The sequence below is a fragment of the Aquarana catesbeiana genome, linkage group LG01, assembly GCF_042186555.1.
Source record: "Aquarana catesbeiana isolate 2022-GZ linkage group LG01, ASM4218655v1, whole genome shotgun sequence".
Taxonomy (NCBI): Eukaryota; Metazoa; Chordata; class Amphibia; order Anura; family Ranidae; genus Aquarana; species Aquarana catesbeiana.
This window is the reverse complement of record NC_133324.1, coordinates 844,161,910-844,181,655: the sequence shown is the minus strand read 5'-3', so window position 1 is coordinate 844,181,655 and position 19,746 is coordinate 844,161,910.

Below are 19,746 nucleotides of genomic sequence, written 5' to 3'. Positions count from 1 at the left end.
AACTTCCCACATGCACACTCTAATTAGAGTGGAGCCTATTACATTTGCAAGAAAGGAAAGGGAAAAAATCCATTAATTCATACGGTTTTTGAATTGGATGCTCAACAAGCTTACATAGGTTTGATGGGTAGGCATCCACAAAATGATGGCAATATACTGTATGCAATAATTCATAAGAAGATTTTATAACTATCCCTTGCAGTCAGTAAAGGCTCACACAGAGCATCTGTTGTACATATATCAGCGTTAATTAGCAAACAACCCCCTTCCCCAGACAGAAACATTTTTGGGCCTACTGGACATGTATTAGACATGTACAGAATGGAAAAATGTGTTTTGTTTAGTTTCGGATAGATTTTTTATGTTACTCATTTTGTTTCGTTATGGAATTAATTTAGTTTGGTTTCGGAATTAATTTAGTTTCATTTAGTTTTCATTAAAATTGATTTTGTTTCTGTTAAAATGTGTTTTCTTTATAAATCTCTAGCGAATTTCAACTTTACAGAACGGTTAGAATTCGGATCGGTCGAAAAATGATTGACAATTTGAATTCTGTGTAAAGAATAGCTGGTTGTTAAGCAGCTGGCTGGGAAGCTGTCCACCCACATCCTTAACAACCATGAGTCATCATCTGTCAGCAGGCTTCCCCACTGACAGATGAATGTAAAGAAAATAGACAATAGAAAAATGTAAAAATAAACGGGGTGGGGTCCCCCCAAGTCCATACCAAGCCCTTCGGGTCCGATATGGATTTTAAGGGGAACCTCACGCCAAAATGAATTAAAAAAGCAGCGTGGGGTTCCCCCAAAATCCATACCAGACCCTTATCTGAGAATGCAGCATGGCAGGTCAGGAAAGGGGGGGCAATAGAGCACCCCTCCCTCCTGAACCATACCAGGCCACATGCCCTCAACATGGGGGGGTGGGTTCTTTGAGGTGGGGGTTCTGCCCCCCACCCCAAAGCACCTTGTCCCTATTTTGTTGGGGGCAAGGGCCTCATCCCCACAACCATGGCCAGTGGTTGTAGGGGTCTGCGGGTAGGGGGCTTATTATAATATGGAAGCCCCTTTAACAAAGGGTCCCCAGATCCCACCCCCCATGTAAATGTTTATCGGGTACATAGTACCCCTATTCATTCACCAAAAAAAGTGTACAAACAGTAATAAAAACAACAGACAAGTTTTTAAAAATTAAAAAAAAATGTCCCTCGATGTAAATCCATCATCAATCACACTGCCTGCCGACCCAAAAAAAAGAATGCTCCCGCCTCCTGGGAGGCCTCCTGCCAAATGCCTGCTCTGTGCTTCGACATTTCTTATATAGGTATGGGGCGAAGCCATTGGGTGACGTTATGGACTGGTGCATGCTGGGTCTGTGAGGGCAGAAGGGATGGGGTCACCGAATAATGTACATCACCTATATAGGAAATGTCAAAGTGCATAGCAGGCATTTGGCGGCAAGCCTCCCAGGAGGCAGGATCGTTTTTTTTTAGGTCATGTTGCAGCATGTTTGAAGATAGATTTACATCGAGAGATACTATTTTTTAATTTTTTAATAAAGGATTTGTCAACAACTTGTCTCTTGTGTTTATTACTTTTTGACTATTTTTGGTGAATGGATAGGGGTATGGACTTTTTTTCAACATTCTTCTATTGCCAGGCAATGCCGGCATTCTTTTCTTTGCAATCTGTTAGTGGGGAAGCTCACTGACAGATGATGACTCATGGTTGTTAAGGACATGAGCGGTCAGCTTCCTGGCCCGCTGCTTAACAACCAGCTATTCTTCACACAGAATTCAAATTCTTTGATCATTTTTTCGTTAGAAAATGAATGAAGTAACAGATTTCTTGTTAAATGTATTTATTGAGTTTTCATGAAGAAAAATAAAAGAATATAATGTATGGATACATATTATACATTCAAAATACTTTACAATAAAGTGGTATATATAAAACCATCTTATAACTAGTTTACTTTATGAACGTTATAAATAAAAGGCGTAAGGATAAAAATGAGAAACAAATATTCAGACTGAATAGAATTGTCTAGTTAGAAGGTAAGCGATGTAACTAAGAAGAGTAAAGAATAAGTATCCCTATTTATATAATGAATATACAAAAGTAAGTAACAGAGGAGGAAGAACAAAAAGATAGAAGGAAGGAATTGCCCGGGGTGGTGTCCTGGCTCATGGTAGATATGGACATATAATAGGTGAATATACTGTATAACCTAGTGTGGTAGCAACAAAGATTGGTCAAAGTCAGTGGGGAAGTAGTGTTTAACCCACGGTTGCCAGATCTTGTGAAATGTATTGATCTTATTGTCTTCAATAGCTGTCATCTTTACATATATGAGAGCTTTATTCATTCTGTGTTTAGTTTCGGGTATAATTAGAGATGGAGACTTCCACGCCTTAGCAATCGTTTGTTTAGCTGCAGTACTAAGTTGAATAAAATTGAAATTGGTTGTGGGTGAGTGTAGTGGGTTCAAGGTTGAGAAGTGCCATAGCAGGGTCTGGAGGAATTGCAATTTCCAGAGCTTTAGAGGCCATAAGAAATATGTTCTTCCAGAATTCTTGGACAACTGGACATTCCCACCAAATGTGAAAATGTGTACCAGACGTGTCACACCCTCTAAAGCAATTAGGTGAATATGTGGGGACAAATTTAGCTATTCTAGCTGGTACTAGGTACCAACGTGCTAGAACCTTGTAATTTGTTTCTACAGCAAAACAATTAGGAGAGGAAGTTTTGGTGGCTAACCAGATATTAGACCAATCTTTATTATCTAACCCACAATTCATATCCTGTTTCCATTTAGTAGCATATGAGGGTATAAATTCACTGGAGGTCTTATTAAGTTGTTGATATAATATTGAGATAAGTCCTATGTGGATCGCTTATACAAATACGCTCAAATTGAGTCATTTGGTTGAGAGTTGAGCTTGTACTAAGAAAAGGTTTGTAAAAATGTTTAATTTGTAAATAGAGAAATATTTCTGATCTAGGTAATCCAAAATTTTTACACAGTACAGGAAAGGTATGAATAGTGGTTGAAGAGGATAGATTGTATAAGCGAGTCAGGTTCATAGTGGACCATACAGAGAACGATCTTGGAAATTTCCAAGCCGGATAAAAGGCTGGGTTATTGAGGAATGAAAGCAGGGGATTATGCAATGATTGTAGATTATGCAAACCTTTAAATTTATCCCAAATTGTCAAGGTATGTTTTGTTATGGGATTAGAAAGATGTACTCTATCAGCAGGGTGAAGCCATAACATGTTTGCTACAGAGATAGGGTCACTATCTACCGATTGGATAGCTACCCATAGGGGTGATTCAACCGTAGCATGGTATTTGGGAAGAAGTGTGAGCTGAGCAGCATAGAAATAAGAGGAAAAGTTGGGTAGCCCCAAACCTCCTCTCAATTTATTGAGATATAACGTGGATTTAGGTATACGAGGTTTGGTGGTACCCCAAATAAAAAACATAATTCTAATTTGAGTAAGTCTTAGAAAATAGGATGGTAGTGATATAGGAAGGATCCTGTATAAATATAAACATTTCGGCAATATTGACATTTTAATAGCATTAATCTTTCCCAACCATGACAATGGAAGAGAAGCCCATTGTTTCATAAGACCAGTGATTTGTTTCAGGAGAGGTAAATAATTAGCCGCAAAAAGATCTTTAAGGGAAATTGTGATTTGTATTCCTAATTATGGGAGTTGTTTTGGGACCCATTTAAAAGGTAAGAAAGTTTGTGCTTGTTGAAGTTCAGATTGTGTTAGTGAAATGTTTAGCGCATTCGATTTTGTTGGGTTCACATATAGTCCTGAGATTTGGGCGAAGTGTTCTAGTGTAGTGAGTAAGTTAGGGGTAGATATATGAGGATGAGACAAAAATATGAGGATATCGTCTGCAAAGAGGCAAAGTTTATGGTGATGACCACCCAATTCAATGCCTTTAATATCAGGATTAGTTCTAATTATTTGTGCCAGAGGTTCAATTAATAGGGCAAAAAGTAATGGGGAAAGGGGACAACCTTGTCTTGTGCCTCTATTAATATTGAACTCTGTTGACTTATAGCCAGCATATTTAATATATGCTCTAGGATTATTGTATAAGGAGGAGACCCAGGTCAAGAAATGATTACCAAAACCCCATTTTTGAAGGATATATTCCATATATGGCCAAGTGACAGAGTCAAAAGCTTTCCTTATATCTAAGGATACAAGGCAGGCTGGGATTCGTCTGGTTTTAGCAGCATGGACAAGTAAAAGTGCTCATCTAATATTATCACCTGCCTGGCGTTTTGGCATAAAACCAGTTTGGTCCTTATGAATTAGATGGCCTATGATATTATTCAATCTGGTGGCCAGGATTTTAGCTAATAATTTTATACTGAGATTGAGGAGGGATATAGGACGATAATTAGTCCAGGGAGAAGAGTCAGAATGTGGTTTAGGGATCATTGCTATTATGGAGGTAAGTGTCTCCGTTCTAAAAGATTGTCCCTTAAGAATCGAGTTGAAGGCCTTGGTTAAAACAGGCGTTAAGATATGTGCAAACTGTCTATAGTAGGATGCCGAGAATCCATCTGGGCCTTGTCTCTTACATAATTTTAAAGACTTTATTGCGTTTAAAACTTCAGTGTCTGTGATTGGGCTTTCAAGAAGGTCTTGCTGTTGTTGATCAAGGTTAGAAAGCGTGATTGTGGAAAACAAAGTATCTGCTTTGGTCTTATCAAAATTCGGGGAAGGGGAATATAATTTAGCCCAATTAGAATGAAAGATCTCGATAATCTTTATTGGGTTACTGGTGTACGCTTCTCTAGATGTTTTAAGTCTGGTTGGTGTCTGAGTATGTTGTGAGTTCTTTAAGATTCTAGCCATGGGAGTATCAGGTTTGTTTGCCTTAAGGTATTGGACATGCTGGCGTTTGCGTATGAGCTTATCTGCTGAGTCGGTCAGAAAGAGATCTAAATCAAGATGGCTTTTTCAAGTTTAGAATTATTGATGGCAGTCGGAAAGGATTGAAAAATTTGGTAATATTCGTTAAAGGTAGATTCCAGTTTTGCAAACAAGATTTTACGTTCTCTTTTAAGTACAGTTGCTTGTTGCATCAATCTACCTCTAATGACAGCCTTGTGTGCTTCCCATAACGTAAGATCAGATACATCCCCCGTGTCATTAGATATTAGGTAATCGGTAAGTGCTTTCTCGATTACAACACGATGAGAAGGATGAGTCAACATAGAATCATTTATACACCATGTGGTGTTGTGTGATCTAGGAATTATGGAAGCAATAGTAGTGAATACTGCACAGTGGTCTGTCCATGGAAGGGGAACAATTTTGGATGAAATGATTTCAGGTAGCATACTGGATGGTGTAAGAATATGGTCTATTCATGAAAAGGAGTTATGTGGGTATGAATAGTGAGTGAAACGTCTGCTGGTAGGGTTCATTTCTCACCAGGTATCCACTAATCCATGAGTAGTAAGCAGATGCTGAAAAGTTAGGCTAATTTTCCCTGCGTGGGTTTTGAAGGAGATTTATCCAGGAACGGGAAAATAGTTGCATTAGAATCCCCACAAATGACAACTGTACCAAACTAATGAGCCTCTATAACTTGAAAAAGATGAGATAAAAAGGCAGTTGGGTGTTTGTTAGGGGCGTAATAAGATACAATTGTAATAGGATGATCAGAAATAAAACCCGTTAGAATAATATATTGTCCCTCAGGGTCCATTAATTGGGAAACTAGGTTAAACGGAGTAGAACGATGAAAGCCAATAAGGGTTCCACGCTGTTTAACCATAGTGGAGGCTGTGTAGAATTGTGGGTATGATCAGTAAAATGAGTTTCCTGCAAACTTATAATATTAGCTTTCTTTAATGCAAAAGAGCGTAATGCCTTAGTTCATTTATATGGAATATTGAACCCTTGTACATTTAGAGACAAAACATTTATAGGAGCCATAAACCAACTAGGATGAACATTATGTCATATTTAAGCAAAGTACTTACCAAGAGCCAGAACCACCAACCGGAGAGTTAGAAGGGAATAGTAAAAGGTAGAGAACAAAAAATAAGATAAAACAATCGAGCTAACCCAATATGAAGACAATATATCATTAGGTAAAAGCTAAATAATAGGGTGTGGGAGCATCTCAGGGGAGTATATAGAACTCCCTGAGAGGTTCCAGGACCACCAGCAGAGCCCCCCATAAAAATTGGTGGGAGTCTGTTAAGTGGTTTAAGGTGCAGCAGGGAATTCCTAAGGGAGGAATAACACCGGAGAACCACAGGAACTGTTTAAGTACTATCATGGTAATATTTAATTGATCATTTTTTAAAAAAAGGAGAGTAATCAAGAAAAAGAGAAAGTTCAAAAATCATTGTAAGTATAACATAACCATGAAGCCAAAGCATATTAAGTTCATGAATGTGGTAAATAAAGTAACTTAACCAGCATAAGGAGCTGAAAACCTGTACTGAGTGAGAGAAGTTAGCTTAAACTGAAATGTCATTCCATTGAGTCCTCAATGTTAGGTGGTGAGTGTTCATAACGACCACGCTTATTAAGGTTTTGATGTGAAGAAAATGAAGAGCTGGATCCTGCATTCTTGTTTTGCTGTGAAGATCGACTGACTGAACGCCTGTGGGACTGGTCTTTGGAAGAAATTTCTTCGGCCAAACCCATTTCAATTAGGGCTGAACGTACATCCTCTGAAGAGCGACAAACATATTTAGTTTCCAGATGAGTGAATCGGAGATGAAGGGAATCCCCAATGGTAGGTAATTTGATTGCGCTGAAGAATCTGCAGTCGAGGTTTGAGCACACGTCTCTTTGCCACAGTAAGTGGGGACAGGTCAGTGAAGAGCTGATAAACATGGGTCTGAAAGCTGAGGGTTTCTCTAACTCTGGCGGCTGCTAGCAGCTGTTCTTTGGTTCTGTAATAGTGTAATTTGGCTATAATGTCTCTTGGAGGACCGTTAGATTTGCGTGGGGCTTAAGCTCTATGAACTCCATTTCAAGCCTGTCAATAGGAACAACCAGGTATTAATTCCTGAAAAAGCGCCGTGACAGTAGCCTTCAAGTCCAGAACAGATTCAGGGATTCCCCTGATTCGCAGATTCAATCGGCGATCCCTATTTTCTTGGTCCTCTAAACGGGACTGTAGTGTGGGATTTTCCTCCTTAAGGGTCATAAGCTCAGATATACAATTCTGTGTATGGTTTTCGATTACATCTACCCTCAGTTCTAAGTCTGCAGTACGCTGACCCAGTTCTCTTATTTCTTTTGTTAATTTCTCAGTAATATGGTCAAAAGTTTGTTTGAGGGCTTTCTGTAGCATATATTAAAATTTCATGAATATGTCATTTTGCACTGCAGTTTGTAAGTCATCTTTGTCATGTTCCGACTCACCATTGTTAGCCTGTGTGTTCTGGCTGTGAGGCAGAGATTTCATACAGTGTGAACTGCCGCTCTGTGAGGGGGAGGATGACGCCGCCATTCCAGCCACCAGTCTGTGTGTCATTCTTCTCGATAAACCAGCTTTAAATTTGTTTTTTTTGTCCCTTCAAAACCATAATTTATATTACAGGTAATGTTGTTGTGAATATTCTTAAATTTTAAGCCGTTCTCGGCGCCGCTGGGACCTGTAGTCCTCCGTGTAATCTCCCGAGGAGAGGAGCTCTAGGGAGACATTACCGTTGCCTCAGGCTGCCACGCATGTGCCTCAAAGTAACGGATTTCAATGAAATTCATTACCATTCATTACTATTTCATTGGGAGATTCGGATGTATCTGAATCTCTGAATAACCAAAAATGTGTCCGATATTGTATTCGGACTGAAACGAATTGCACATGTCTACTCAGTATACTTTGCAAACTAAATGTCATGAATGCACTCTGTAATATATGTTTATTTGTAACATAAAGACATTACACAATCAATTTATACATTTCTTAAACCCAGTAATATTCACCAAAAAAATATAGTTTCTCTTTTAAAGAATATATTATTTTGTGGTCCAGCAAGCTCTATTCTCAAAACTAATATTAAAAGGAATTTTTGAACCTTTTTAATATATTGCAATATTCAGCTTTGTGAGGAAGATTTTAATCGTTTGGCAATACATTTTATGAGAAGGAAGTCAAAGTTTGCCATTTTATGACATATTGAGGGATGTGGGTGTTTTAACCAAACTATGTAATCAGAAAACAGTCAACATCTGGGTTCACTATAACAAAAAGTGTTTTGCACAACGTATCTACAGTATTATGAACCATACATCTATTCCTTTTTTTCACACAAATAGAGCTTTCTTTTGATGGTATTTAATCACCGTTGGGTTTTTTATTTTTTGGGCTATAAAAGAAAAAAGACTGAAAATTCGGTAAAAAAAATCTATTTTTCTTTGTTTCTGTTATAAAATTTAGCAAATTAGTAATTTTTCTTCATAAATTTTGGCCAAAATTTATACTGCTACATATCTTTGGTAAAAATTAGTACAAATTGGTATATATTATTTGGTCTATGTGAAAGTTATAGAGTCCAAAAGCTATGGTGTCAATATCTGAAAATTGATCACACCTGAAGTACTGACAACCTAATTTCTTGAGACACTAACATGCCAGAAAAGTACGAATACCCCCCAAATTACCCCTTTTTGGAAAGAAGACATTCCAACGTATTTAGAAAGATGCATGGTAAGTTTTTTGAAGTTGTCATTTTTTCACACAATTCTTTGCAAAATCAAGATTTTTTTTTTTTTTTTTTTCACAAAATTGTCATATTAGCAGGTTATTTCTCACACACAGCATATGCATACCACAAATTACACCCCAAAACACATTCTGCTATTACTCCCGAGTATGGTGATACCACATGTGTGAGACTTTTACACAGCGTGGCCACATACAGAGGTCCAACATGCAGGGAGCACCTTCGGGCTTTCTGGAGCACCCAGGCCAATTCTGACATTTCTCTCCTACATGTAAAAATCATCATTTATTTGCTAGAAAATTACATAGAACCCCAAAACATTATATATGTTTTTTTTAGCAAAGACCCTAGAGAATACAATGGCGGTCGTTGCAACTTTTTATCTCGCAAGGTATTTGTGCAGCAATTTTTTGAACGCTTTTTTTGGAAAAAAAAATAGTTTTGTGTTTAAAAAAAAAAAAAACAGTAAAGTTAGCCCAATGCTTTTGCATAATGTGCAAGATGAAGTTACGCCGAGTAAATAGATACCTAACATGTCACCCTTCAAAATTGCACACGCTCGTGGAATGGCGCCAAACTCCGCTACTTAAAAATCCCCATAGGTGACGCTTTAAAATTTTTTACTGGTTACGTGTTTTGAGTTACAGAGGAGGTCTAGGGCCAGAATTATTGGTCTCACTCTACTGATCACAGCGATACCTCACATGCGTTGTTTGAACACCGTTTTCATATGTGGGCGGGACTTACGTATGCGTTCGCTTCTGCATGCGAGCACACGGGGACAGGGGTGCTTTAATTTTTTTTTTTCATTGTTCATTTTACTTTATTTATTTTAGTTTGACACATTTTTCCAAAAAATTAATTTTTTGATCACTTTTATTCCTATTACAAGGAATGTAAACATCCCTTGTAATAGGAATATGGCATGACAGGTCCTCTTTACAGTGAGATATGGGGTCAATAAGACCCCACATCTCACCTCTAGGCTGGGAATCCTGAAAAAAAAAAACGATCCTGGTTTTGATCGTAGCAGTGAGTTGGTAGAAGCACTGGAGGGAGGCGGGAGCGGGGGGGACGTCCCCTCTTGCCTCCCATAAGAACGATCAAGCAGTGAAACAGCCACTATGATCATTCTTATGGTGTAGGGAATCACCGGCTGAAAAAGCTGATATCTGAATGATGCCTGTAGCTGCAGGCATCATTCAGATATCCCCGCACAAAATCAAGGACATCATATGATGGCCGGCGGGCGGAAAGTGGTTAAAACTCTTTTTTTTTTTTAACACAAAGTTGTTCATTTATACAATATTTCTAACACATAGCATGTACATACCAAAAATGACACCCCAAAATAGATTCTCCTACTCCTCCTGAGTACGGCGATACCACATGTGTATGTGTGAGCATTCCACAGCCTGGCCACATAGGGGGGCTGAGTACAGCCGAGTATGGCTGAGCATGGCCGAGTATGGCAGAGTATGGCCAAGCATGGCTGAGTATGGCTGGGTATGGCTGGTTATTGCAGAGTATGGCTGGGTATGGCCGGGTATGGCAGAGAATGGCTGGGTATTGCAGGGTATTGCAGGGTATTGCAGGGTATTGTGGGGTATTGCGGGGTATTGAAGAGTATTGCAGGGTATTGCGGGGTATTGCAGAGTATTGTGGAGTATTGCAGAGTATTATGGGGTATTGCAGAGTATTGCAGGGTATTGTGGGGTATTGCAGAGTATTGTGGAGTATTGCAGAGTATTGCAGGGTATTGCAGGGTATTGCAGAGCATTGCAGGGTATTGCAGAGTATTGCAGGGTATTGCAGAGTATTGCAGGGTATTGAAGGGTATTGCAGGGTATTGCAGAGTATTGCAGGGTATTGAAGGGTATTGCAGAGTATTGCAGGGTATTGCAGAGTATTGAGTGCAGCCTATCATTGGCCATCAGTGCAGCCTATCAGTGCCCATCAGTGCAGCCTATCGGTGCTCATCAGTGCAGCCTACCATTGCCCATCAGTGTGGCGTATCATTGCCCATCATTGCAGCGTATCATTGTCCATCAATGCTCAAAAGAGAAAAAATCAACCAGCGCAACAATAATCCCTAAGATAAAAGCAGCTGAAATACTGAGGGTCAAAATATCAAATCCCATACAACAGAAATAAATAAAGGCAGTACAGCGCTTAAATTTAAACTAATATTAAGAACTGGAATAGTCCATAAAACTGGTGAAAAAAGTTCAAAAAAGCACAGATAAGCTTCCAGTGTTGAGAGTGAAGAGATGCACAATATATGGTGACTTCCGTGACACCCTCCACCAGCGTAAGGATTGGCCCCTCACCTCATAACATGGACACCTGAGTTAATCAGTCAGGTCTAATACAGCATTCCCATTGCTGGGTCAGTAAGCACACATCAAAGCTTGCAGTGGAGGGACAGTCTGGATATGGGATCCTCTTCAACTCCAATCAGTACATGCATGTAATGTTTATTAAAAGTTGAATAAAACTCACAAGCGTAGCACTGTGCCCCAGTGCTAAGGATCAAAGGCAGTCATAAACACAGTGTGATTGCGGGAATAAGCATCAGGACGCGGGTGACGTCACGAACATATCATGTGATGTCCATACGCGTTACGTCCCATAAAGTAGGTGGGACTTCATCAGCGGTGTCGTACGAACGTGCTACACCCCTTAATATAACAAAAGTCAGCTGATCCGCTTAGCCAATAGTAACAAATGCAAGGTAATCACCATAGTAACTCCCAAGCTACGGAGCACTGACAATAACAAGCTGATTCCCCATTGAACCTGTCATAGTATGAAAATACTTATAAACAGCAGATGAAATAGATCAAATATAAAATTTAAAACACCGTAGCACCAGCGTTCCTGCTAATTCCCTCAGACCACCATATATAATAACAAATGGCTACTAAAATAGCAAAATAAATCTACTCAGTATAAAACAATGAAATATCATAAAAACCTTAACGATCAGAAAAAAAAACAATTAATGTCGAATTCGACATTTAAGCCCCCAGGCACAAGTACCTTTGTGTCATGGATCCAATAAGATTCCCTACGACTAATTTGTCGCAGGAAATTACCCCCTCTCCAGTGTCTGCTCACTCGTTCGATGCCCCAGAACTGGAGACATTTGGGGTTCTTATTATGAACGATACATTGTGCGTTTTTAGTCCATTTTTTATGTTGTTTACATGCTCCCCTAGCCTTACGTGGAGGGGCCTCGATGTCCTCCCAATATATTGGAGGCCACATCTACTGTCGCACAAGTGATCAATTGATCAATCTTGTACTCCTTATTGGTAGCAGTTGCTCTGAAATTCTTACGTTTTTAAGGTTACTTTTTTATCTAGGGATGGGTGTTCATTTGCTCTAAAACAAACCGAACATATGGGGCGTTCGCAGAAAATCTGAGCGCCGCGGAATGCCCCATAATGCACTGCGAGATCGCATTGTTGTATGATATATTGCTGTATTATATATATAAATATTCTAGTAACTCCAGACATCCAATAGAATCCCCCTGATGAAGATACGTGACAGCCCTGTGTCGAATACGCGTTGGAGAGGGGCTAGGATGGAGGAGAAGCCAGCTGAGATGCTGATCTCTCAGCGAGATGACTATAGGCATAACAAACACACCTGTTGGATTGGGATAGTTTGTTTTTCCAAGCTATGTATAGATTTGTGTGCTGGTAGCACCTCTAAGATGTGAGTACGTTATACAAATTGTTTTAATAAACCGCAGTTTAAAACATTATCACACTATTGAGCCTTTCTTTGCATATACTTACCGAGAACATCTACAGTGAAGGGATTGGCGTTCCATAGAGTCCTCTTACCCTGAACCCAGTGATGATTCTACTGCATATTTTGACCAAAATTAGGTGTGCGGTCAAAATCTTTGAGGTGAGCGCAGGCACACGGGGGGGGGGGGGGCATGTGTATGGAATCACTGAAAGTCATTGAAAATTTCCATCTGGGAAGTACTGTCATGAGTCACTCTAGATTTCATTTTGGAGCACTGGATACTATATCAAATTAATTTGGGCTGTATTATTATTTATGACATTTGTAACAGTTTTTTATCCATTTATGCTTTATATCCCTGTATTAATATTTTATTTGCACTGTAGATTGTGTCTTTGAGCACAGGATATTATATCAGATTGTTTGAAGTGAATTAATATTTGAAATATTTGCAATATATTTAATCATGTATTAGTACGTAGGTACCTTTGTGTTTCAGCACTTGCACGTTTGTATCATATTGGTTGTTTAAGATTTACAATAGAAACACTTTTATATACTGTAGTGGTCACATACTATTCAGTACATTAATTGTCACGTTATCACTGGCTTTTGCACTTTATGCATTGGCAGGCACATTGGTTAATAGTATATATACAGAGGTAGACACAGCGCGGCACAAGTTTATTTTATTTCATTTTAGTTCAACACAGTTCATGGGAGTGTGTCTGGTGCTAGCAGCTGAAAGCAATTAAGAGATTTCCTCACATATGAGGGTTTTCTGTTTGGATTCTTAGTTTATTGAACTGGTATCTTGCACGATCCTATATTAATTAAGCAGAGTATATAGAAAAAAAATTGGTACGGGATTCCCCTTTATATCTATACCAGACCTGAAGGGCCTGGTATGGATTTTGGAGGGGGGGCATCCATGCCATTTTTTTTGTATTTTAATCTATATTGCCGGGATCCGACAATACATTACAGCTGTATTTTCATTTTCTCCCCCTTTAGAAATGTAATTTTGCTGTGGCACTGTAATAAACATGGGGAAGATGCGCTACTTTATAGGCATACTAGGCATAGGACACCCCCCAAGCATTAAAGGAATATTTCATTTTTATTGTTTAATTTTAAGCATTATTAAAATCACTGCTTCCGAAAAAACGGCCATTTTTAAAACTTTTTTTTGCATTGATACATGTCACCTGGGGCAGGACCCGTGTCCCCAAACCCTTTTTATGGCAATGACTTGCATATAAGCCTTTAAAATGAACACTTTACATTTTTCACGTTCGCGTCCCATAGACTTTAATGGTGTTCAAACAAATTTTTTGCCTGTTCGCATGTTCTGGTGCGAACCCAACCGAGGGGGTGTTCGACTCATCCCTAAGCATATCATTGCCCATCAAGGCAGCCTATCAGTGCCCACCAAAGCAGCCTTTCAGTGCCCACCAGTGCAGTGTATCATTGCCCATTAGTGCAGCGTATCATTGCTTATCAGTGCAGTGTATAATAGCCCATTAGTGCAGCATATTATTGCCAATCAGTGCAGCGTATCATTGTGCATCAGTGCAGCGTATCATTGCGCATCAGTGCAGCGTATCATTGCACATCAGTGCAGCGTATCATTGCCCATTAGTGCAGCTTATCATTGACCATCAGTACAGCATATCAATGGCCATCAGTGCAGTATATCAGTATCCATTAATGCAGCCTATCATTGCCCATACGTGCAGCCTCATCAGTGCCCAGCAATGCATCAGGGAGGAATCAGGAGGATCTGCCGGGCCAATGACACAGAGTAGGGATCTCCCACTGAGACGCGGCTTGTATATGAATATCCGCTGCTGTCAACTAAGTCCCGCCTCCTAGACTGGCTACTCTAACAGACAGCACATTGGTCCAATTCTGGTCCAGGAGGCGGGACTTTGACAGCAGCCAGCTATTCATATACAAGCTGCATCTCAGTGGGAGATCTCTGTGTCATCTGGCTGCCTGATCCTTCTGACAGTTTCCTGGTGCAGCCTTTTTGCACAGAACATCAGGTTGGGCAGGGAGACCCCCTTCCGGGCCACTCTGATGGCCGCACCACTTCTGCCAGAAGTGATCAGCCAGGAAACTGTCAGCCCAGACCACCCATGCTCCACACTCGCCCTCCGCTACCAAATTCGAGCAGGCAAGTGGAAATTTAGAGGGCTGCATGTGCGAACACCTTGCTCTGGGGGGGGTCACTTGCCCCCCCTCATGCGGATGCCCATGATATTAATAGTTCACAGCATTGTGACTAACTGCAAGCAAAGTTAAGTAAAACAAAATGCCATTATTTGTCCTATCTTTTTACAGTCATACATGCATGTCATATTTGTAAAGAAAATCTCACTTTCTTTCAACATCAGCATTGTAATAACAATAAAAAATAGTTATATTTGGCAATACAATATACGCTTACTTTAAAAATATCCTTTCATGTTGTGAGTTTTGCCTGTCTACTGGCCAAATCTCACAATTACCTGAATTTCCTGCATGCTTTGCAGCTTCTCCTCTGCTGTTTACTTTCAGTTTTTAAGGACTACATATCTCATGATACCTTTTTGCCTGCAAGCAGTGATTCTGGCACTGACTCTGCCTCCTGAAGCTCATCCCCTCAGCATCTCTGTAGTTCAGACAGCAGGCTCTGTGATGTGTGACACAGCAGTGCTTATTCATAGTGAATATGTGTCACTGAATTCAAGGCAGTAAACATTAAGGAAAATTGTTATCCATACTTACCGTAATTTTCCTTTCCTGGAACCTCCCCATGTCAGTCTACTATGGGTCAGCTCCGCCCCCCCTGACCCCTCCAGGACCACCTCTTTTCTAGTCCATAAAAGGGCGGCTGTCTGCCCACACCAGTGCTCAAAAAAACCCTGCCTTGCGATGGATAAACTGGGTGGGAATCCTCCGGCTGACATGGGGACGATCCAGGAAAGGAAAATTACGGTAAGTATGGATAATAATTTTCCTTACTCCTGGACCTCCCCATGTCAGCCTACTATGGGATGTACCAAGCAATATTAAGAAGGGAGGGAGGACAAAAAATAAAAAATAAGCCAAACCCTCAATGCAATGCTACTCACAATTTTTAATGGGCAACAGCTGCCATAATAACTGTAGAGCCAAATGTTTCCTCAGGCGGACAAGCCATATTAAGCTTGTAATGCCTAATAAAAAGGGGTTGGGCACACTCCAGCTTGCTGCTCTGCAAACTACCTCAGGGGTGACCTTCGCATATGCCCAGGATGTTGCCATACCCCTTGTCGAATGTGCTTTGATCTCTGAAGGTGGAGGAAGGCCCAGCGTTTTGTATGCAATATGCATGGTCTTGACAAACCAAAAAGACACAACTCTGGATGTTGCTGGCATACCCTTTTTAGGCCCCATTGGGAAAACCTACAGCTGATCTTGTTTGCCAAAGCTTTTAGTCCATTTCAGGTAGGTTGAAACCGCAGAGACCAGGTATAACCTACTCCACTCATCATCAGTTGTATCCGCCGGAAGAGCTGGGAGAATGACCTCCCAGTTCATACGAAATTATGTGGCCACCTTAGGTAGAAAGCTCGGTGTCGGCCTAAGGACTATGTTGTCTGGAAGCACCAAACAATATGGTTCTTTAGAGACTCGAAATCTCTTCTGGCCGAGGCCACAGCTAGTAAAAAACAAAAACAAAAAACTGTTAAAAGAAATAATGAACAAGAGAAAGCTTGATCAAATGGAGGAGCCAGCAATGTTCCCAAGACTAGAGTTAAGTCCTCTTTTGGAAAAAACGATTTCAATGGAGCTTTGATTTCTATGGCTGCCCCTAAAAAAATCAGATTACCAACGGATGTAGAGCATATCTTGTACACGACATAGGCAGGGATTTGACCCTTCAGGGAATTAAAGGCTAACCCTTGGAGACTACTCTGCAGAAACTCCAAAATGTTAGATACTGAAGGAGATCCAAGGTCCCAACCCCTTTCCGTAGTATTCCAGATCCAGTGATAGGTTACATTCATTCTGACGATCCTGTAATAATGTCATTAACTTTATCCTCCTGCAGTTCGGGTGTCAGGCCCCACTCTGCAGAAGGAGATTTTGACAAGGAGGCAGAGGGATTGGTGAGCCCAACTTTATCCTCCAAGCCAGAGCCAGTAGGGTAAGACTACTATTGCTGTGACCCTTTCTCGCTGAATCTTCAGCAGAATTTTGAGAGCCAATGGAAGCGGCGGGAACACATACCAAGGGGAAGTTTCAAGACCTGGACAGAGCCCCCTGACCCAATGCCTGTAGATGCTAGGTCCGGGAGAAGAAGCAAGGCAGTTGACAATTCTCCAATGCCATAAGATCTATCGAAGGTGTCCACCAGACACTGAAGATCTTGCGTAGGTACTTGGGATTGAGGCCCCATTTGTTGTGATCCCCAAAGCCTTGACTCAAGCGATCTGCTAAAACATTGCCAGGCCCTGGGAGTTAAGATGCTGTAAGAGAGCCAAGATTCTTCTCTGTGCAGTGGAAGATTGACATGCCACCTGAAGGAGAGGGTGACTTCTTGTGCCCCCTTGATGAGACACATAAGCCACTGTAGTTTTGTTGTCCAAAAGAATCTTGGCAGCTCGACCTCGCAACATAGATTGGAACGCTAAGAGCGCGTCTGACAGCATCCAATCCCAGGAAATTTGAACTCTTCGCCCCACAAAGGTACCATTGGCCTTGAACCTGCTGTCCAAGGCAGTGTGCCCTGCAGCCTGCCAGACTGGCATTGGTCAACACCACTATTGGTTCTGAGGCCTTCAACGGAACTCCACGGGAAAGATTGCGAGCTACTGACCACCAACCAGGAACCAGATTATCGGAATTGGCAGATGATCCCACCGAAGAAGAAAGTTGCATTGAAACCTCCTTCTGCGCCACCTGACCCACGGGACTACTGGAACTGTGGCTGATAAAACCCCCAGATAGTGCATGGATTCCTTCAGCATCATAGAAGGCCTGGCCATCACTGCTTTGTCTGAGACTGCATCCCCTGGACCTACCTCTGAGGAAGAGAAACACGACCCCGATCCATGTTGCATTATACTACTAATTACTCCAACATTTGGGTCAGATGCATCTGGCTCTTCCAAAAGTTGATCAACCAACCGAAACAAGTTAGTGTTTTGCAGGTGAATTCACATGAACTAGAAGGACCTCATTTGATGGACCCAAAAGTAGCATGTTATCTAGATAATGAAATATTTGCACTCCCTTGACCCTGAGAGTCACAACGACAGCAGACAGTAGCTTAAAAACATTCTCGGAATTGTGCAGAGACCGAATGGGAGAGATTAAAAATCAGAGCCTTCCACGGAAGGCCTGAGAAAGCGATGGTGAGATGCGTATATAGAGACATGAAGATACACATCCGCCAGATCGATGGAAACCATCCAGTCTCCTGACTCCAAAACCGAAACGAACGTTTCCAATGACTCCATTTTTAATGGTGGAACCTTCATGTAAGAATTCAGGACTTTGAGGTCAAAAACTGGTTCGAAACCCCCTGAAGCCTCTGGGACCAAAAACAGAGGGGGAACATACTCTTTGACCCAATTTGTGCCTTGGAACCGGAAGGATGGCCCTTGCTGCCAACAGCTCCCCTATATATCCTTGCAAACATTGCCTCCTTTCCAAATCCGTAGGAAGTCCAGTTTCTATGAACAAGGTCTGAGGGGGCCTTGTTCTGAACTTGAGATGATAACATGATCGAATGACGGCTACAATACAGGCATCATGTAATTTGTCCGCCCAAACCCCCCCTGAATTGGGCTAGTCTTGCTCCTACTTGAGAGGGTTAAGCGGAGACAGCTTCAGAAGGACTTATTTGAAGCCTTAGGCTCTGTCTCCACTACTGCGAGTTGTTGTGCGACCTGACACATGCGAAGTCGCATGACAAGTCAAAACCCATGTATTTCAATGGTCCCGTTCTGATTGGTGCGACTTAAGTCGCAGCGACTCCAAAAAAGGTTTTTGCACTACTTTGTTCCGACATTTGTGTGATTTGTTCTCACATGGTTTTCACAGGTCGAATGACATCACATCACAAATCGCACAGCAAAGTCGCAGTGTAAATCGTGCAACTCTGGGGACGCAGCAGTGGAAACTCATCCCCAGGAGCTTTGTTGGCCCTGGGCTTGGAAGGTTTCTGAAAGGTTGAACCAGCTCCCCTCCACTGTCTGAAAAACTGTCTGTAAGCCCTGGCCTCTCTGAATCCTTCTTTGGACCTCTTGTTAAACTGAAAGGACTGCTGTGTCTTTTTCTTTTCTGTGGGATTAGGCCAGATCTGCTGCCAGAAACCCACTGAATTGCTGATTCCAATGCCGCGTACACACGAGCGGACTTTACGGCAGACTTGGTCCGGCGTACTGGATTTCGTCTGACAATTCGATCGTGTGTGGGCTCCAGCGGACTTTGTTTGCTTAAAAGTTGGACGGACTTAGATTTGAAACATGTTTTAAATCAATCCGTTGAAATCGAGTCCGGTCGAAAAGTCCGCTCGTCTGTATGTTAGTTCGACCGACAAAAAGCCACGCTAGGGCAGCTATTGGCTACTGGCTATGAACTTCCTTATTTTAGTCTGGTCGTACGTCATCAAGTACAAATTCGTCGGACTTTGGTGGATTGTGTGTAGGCAAGTCCGTTCATTCAGAAAGTCCATCGTAAAGTACGTTGAAAAGTCCGCCGGGCAAAGTCTGCCGTAAAGTCCGCTCGTGTGTACGCGGCATAAGTCTTCATGAAGCGTAGCTTTCCATCAAATGGAACTGAACACAGACTGTGCTGAGAAGCCTTATCGGCCGACCAATGCTTCAATCATAAGGCTCTGCGGGCTGTGACGGAATGAGCCATTATCTTTGCTGTCATCTTGACCTGGTCGACAGCCACTTCAGCCACAACTCTACAGCAGTCTGCAAAGGAGAAGTATTGCCACTTCCCAGACTTTCATCCAAACATCCATCCACCAGCTCTGCTACCCACACTCTAATGCCCCGTGCACACGGTTGGACATTGATCGGACATTCCGACAACAAAATCCTAGGATTTTTTCTTGACGAATGTTGGCTCAAACTTGTCTTGCATACACACGGTCACAGAAAGTTGTTGGAAAATCCGATCATTCTGAACGCGGTAAAGTAAAAAACGTACCTTGGGACTATAAATGGGGCAGTAGCCATTAGCTTTCATCTCTTTAT